Source organism: Gopherus flavomarginatus, chromosome 1 (assembly GCF_025201925.1).
Source record: "Gopherus flavomarginatus isolate rGopFla2 chromosome 1, rGopFla2.mat.asm, whole genome shotgun sequence".
NCBI lineage: Eukaryota > Metazoa > Chordata > Testudines > Testudinidae > Gopherus > Gopherus flavomarginatus.
In genome coordinates, this window is record NC_066617.1 from 281,275,829 (window position 1) to 281,280,905 (window position 5,077).

Consider the following 5,077-nt stretch of genomic DNA (forward strand, 5'->3'; position numbering starts at 1 on the left):
CAATAGCTTCCATAAACATGTAAAAGATGCCAATGTTCGATGAAAATTAGAGAAATATAAAAAATTTAGAGTCACAAGCCAGAAAAAAATCTTTCAGCAACTGAACTGTGAATAATCAGCTGATAGTCATATATTGCTTGAACAGTCTAATTACATTTAAATTAGATGCATTTTTGAAATGGTTAATTTGAAGTGTTTTCATTACAGCGCTCTGCTGAATTTTTATCGGGCAGACTTGTAGCATATGGTTACTGTCTAAAAGCTTTTCATTTGCAATATTGCATCAGTAAACCAGCCTGACTGACACAGATATTTTCATTTCTATTAAATTATTTATTTGTAAATTTTCTACTGAAATTCTGTGATGATAATCTGGAAATGACAAACCATTAAACCTGAGGACATGATAATGGAAATAGAAAAGACTATGGGCAAAATTGGCAAATATTGTAATCAATGCAACATCACTATAGCATTGATAGGTATATTTTAAAGACTCAATTTCCTTCTTAAAAATGCAAGAGACTTACATATAAACCGATGTGCAGGAATTGAAACTTCTGATTTTATATGCTGATTATATTGGTTAGTGGTATTATAGTTAGGATTGTTATATATTATTATTCATGTATTTCTTTCCAACAGAGGACACAATATGCAAGACATTGTACAAATATAAATAAAGGTAAGATGATTGGCCCAAGTGGAGAACTACCCATTGATTGTCTTAGGATACATCTGCACAGCCGCTAAAAGCTAGAATTCACAGCTCAGGTAGACATATTTGCTTGCTCTACTTGAGCTGACATCTAAAAATAACAAGTATCAGAGGGTAGCCGTGTTAGTCTGGATCTGTAAAAGCAGCAAAGAATCCTGTGGCACCTTATAGACTAACAGACGTTTTGGAGCATGAGCTTTCGTGGGTGAATACCCACTTCCTCAGATGCATGCATCTGAGGAAGTGGGTATTCACCCACGAAAGCTCATGCTCCAAAACGTCTGTTAGTCTATAAGGTGCCACAGGATTCTTTGCTGCTAAAAATAACAGTGTGTCCATGGCATGGGTAGCAACTCAGGATAGCTGGCCAAGTACAATCCTGGCCAGCCCCCTGGGTATGTACTTGAACAGCTAGCCTGAGCTGTCACCTGTGCCACTACAGCCACGCTACTATTTTTAGGTACTAGCTTGAGCAGAGCTAATGTGTATATGTGTACCCAACCTCAGACTCAACACTTTCCAGCTACTGTGTAGACATACCCTTGGTATGTTTTTGAAGGTAATCATTAATTGCCTTAAATAATGCTTTGAATAACTAAATTAACTTCAGTATTTGTAGTATTCTAGGTATTACCTATACAAAAAACGTAGGTAGTACTGCAATTGCTGAGGGAAATATCTATTTAAAGTAAAACTAATAACTCTCTAAAAGTGTGACAACTGTATACTTAATTTGTGATTATTGAACATCTATACACACAGTGATAGTACATAGCAAAGGCTAGATCCACAAAGGGATCCATGAGAGGTCTACTCCTTAAGGTAGTAGTGGTTAGGAATCCGACCATCCCCATCACACGATTTGATCTTTTAAGATTTTGGGTTGTCTGATCTACAAAGAATGAAGAGATACTGGGAGAGAGGAAATACTCCTGGGAATAAGTAGTGGTTGGGAGAAATCTCACTGTTATCTCTTTAAGGGCCCGGGACACAGATACATACAGAGTGGTTGGGGCAAGATTCCCCTGTCCCAACTAACAGGAATGACCTTTAGGAAGGAACCAGCATATATACTCATGCATCTGATGAAGTGGGTATTCACCCACGAAAGCTCATGCTCCAAAATGTGTGTTAGTCTATAAGGTGCCACAGGATTCTTTGCTGCTTTAACATATATAATGTCTCCTATCTCATAGTAGGGCAAACATTGGCAGGAGAAGGTTGCCTGCATGCATGCTGGGGGGATATTTTGAGGAAAGGGTTCAAATGAAGGAGAAGCTGGCGAATCCCTTACCCCAGCTCCAAGGAGGAGAGCTGAGAGAATACCTGTCTGAAGGAAGGAGATACTGGAAGACGCAACTGGCCGATACTGGGAGCCAGTGGGAGCCACGATTGGCCAAACCTGCAGATGCGGCAGGTAAACAAACCAGCCTGGCCTGCCAGGGGGATTAGAGAGTCTCAATTGCCATTACACCACAATTTGGTATTTCTTTATCTTACCATATATATATATATATATATATATATATATATATATATATATATATATATATATATATATACTTTTTTTTTACTTATACCTCCTTATGGATTCAGCTATATTGTGCTTATTCTCTTTTATTCTAATACTTTAATGATCTGATACTATTTCTTTCAATATGATATGGTTTAATCAGTGTGATGTATTTCATTACTGGAGTCAGCAGGAGTTGATTATTAAATTATCTGTTACTGGAAAACAAACAAAACAAGATTGATCAAGTCTATATGGAAGTGCATAGTAGCTACATTATTAACCATATAAATGCTAATTAGGAACAAGCCCATTTGTAAAAAATAAAAGAAACAGACATGTTACACATATATGCATATCATGTGTACATGACAAACATATGAGCAGTAAAACTGATAAATATGGAAAAATACCAGAGTCCTTACAGAGTGACAACTACTCACAATGCATTTCCATCATTAAATGTAAAGAACAAAACAAACAAACAAACAAACAAAAACCTTCACAAACTATTTCATTACATAACAGGAGTTATTAAAGTGAAAATGGAAATGTAGCAAGGCTGCAGGCCCAACAGTTAGACACAGGGCTGGTCTAGAATGAGGGGGTGAGTGATCTAAGATATGCAACTTCAGCTACTTGAATAGCATAGCTAAAATCTAAGTATCTTAAATCGATTTACCTCTTGTCCTCACTTCATGGAATCGACGTCCGCGGCTCCCCCGTCTACTCCGCTACTGCCATTTGCGTTGCTGGAGTTCCGAAGTCAACGGGAGCATGTTCGGGGATCAGTATATCACGTCTAGCTGAGATGCGATATATTGATCCCTGAGAATTGATCGCTACCTGCCGATACGGCGGGTAGTCAAGACGTACTCTAAGTGCAGGGGTTAGTTCTAGACCAGCATGCAGTAAATTTCTTACCAATTTGCAATAGGGCCATGAAGAGTGATTTGAGGATTGCTAGCCCTGGGCAGCTTTTATTTGCTGAGTGGCTGTATCTGAAGTGGGATCATAACATTTAAGATACAAGACACTGTGCACTGTATTCTAGATCTGTCATGGTAAGGCTTTCTATAATGCCCACAACTATAGCAGCCAAATCTCTTTCTTGTTTTGTAGGAATGATTGGGTTTTTCCTCTTTTAATGAGTTTTGGAATTTTTCCCCCATGATGGAGGTTTGGAAAGAAATCACCTCTTCTCTAGAGGAGGGGTCGGCAACCTCTGGCATGCGGCTTGCCAGGGTAAGCACCCTAACAGGCAGGACCAGTTTGTTTCCCTGCCACGTCAGCAGGTTCAGCTGATGGCGGCTCCCACTGGCCGCAGTTCGCCATCCCAGGCCAATGGAGGTGGTGGGAAGCCACTGCCAGCACATCCTTTGCCCACACCGCCGGCCCGCCCAAAGCAACACAAGCAACATCAGAAGGTTGATTTTCTTTTTTGGTGATTTGGGTTCTATAGTTTCCACATCAGTGTTGCTCTTTAAAGACATCTGAAAGCATGTTCCATACCTCATCCCTCTCAGATATTGGAAGGCCATTCAGATTCTTAAATTTTGGGTCGAGTACTGTAGTTATCTTTCAGAAATTTCACATGGTGTCTTCATTGAATTTGTCAAATTTGCAGTGAAAGTGTTCTTCAAATGAACAACATGTGTTGGATCATCATCCGAGACTGCTATAACATGAAATATGTGGCATAATATGGGTAAAACAGAGCAGGAGATATACAATTCCCCCCAAGGAATTCAGTCACAAATTTAATTAACACATTCTTTTTTTTAATGAGTGTCATCAGTATGGAAGCATGTCCTCTGGAATGATGGCCGAAGCATGAAGAGGCATATGAATTTTTACCGTGTCTGTCATATAAATATCTTGCAATGCCAGCTACAACAGTGTCATACAAATGCTTGTTCTCGCTTTCAGGTGACATTGTAGTTAAGAAGTGGGCGTCATTATCTCCTGTAAATGTAAACAAACCTGTTTCTCTTTGCAATTGGATGAACAGGAAGTAGGGCAGAGTCGACTTGTAGGTTCCAAAGTTTTGCATTTTTTTTTTGAGTGCAGATATGTAACAAAAAACCGCACATTTGTAAGTTGCACTTTCATGATAGTGAGATTGTACTACAGTACTTGTATTTGATGAAATGAAAAATACTATTTCTTTTGTTAATCATTTCTACAGTGCAAATGTTTGTGATAAAAATAACATAAAGTGAACATTGTACACTTTGTATTTTGTGTTGTAATTGAAATCAATATGTTTTAAAATGTAGAAAAACATCCAAAAATGTTTAATAAATTTCACTTCACTTAATTTCATTTCATTTCTTTTCATGGTATTCTATGGTTTAATAGTCTAATTAATCGCTATTAATTGACAGTCCTGAGAGAGAGAGAGAGAGAGAACAATTGTCATTATATTGCAAAAAATATTTTTTTCATAAAATACTTTTTTTTTGAAGAAAAGTCATCTTTATCAAATGACAATGATGTTTTGGCAACGAGGATTGTTTTGAAAGAAACAAAATCATTGAATGTTTTTCTTTCACATTTTCTTTATATTTCAAAATATTCAAAAGTAGCCAGTGTACTGTAGTTTCATACATAGGGATAATTGTGCTATGTGTTATTTGAAAAAATTGCTATGTTTGTCTATTATTATGGTCCGCCTGCTGTTAGTTATAATAGCAGTCTACCTTGTTTGGCATGATTGAGATTATTGTACTACATTTTATAATGAGTATATTGTAAACATAGACAGTACTGCATTGAAGGCCTCCCAACTCCTCTTTATTTCTTATAGCTGGACAACCATGGAAAGGACCGCACACTACATCCAT

General features: G+C 37.6%; 1 long non-coding RNA gene across 2 annotated transcripts; it reads left to right on the forward strand.

Annotated features, from left to right (window-relative positions):
• Positions 1–1,098: 1,098 nt before the first annotated feature.
• On the forward strand, positions 1,099–4,556 carry LOC127050577 (uncharacterized). Of its 2 annotated transcripts, XR_007774255.1 has the most exons (3): positions 1,099–1,808; positions 1,915–2,135; positions 3,354–4,556. It is a non-coding gene; the product is annotated as an uncharacterized LOC127050577 (long non-coding RNA). The 2 variants fall into 2 exon arrangements; XR_007774254.1 differs by having other exon boundaries at positions 1,099–2,135.
• Positions 4,557–5,077: the final 521 nt, after the last annotated feature.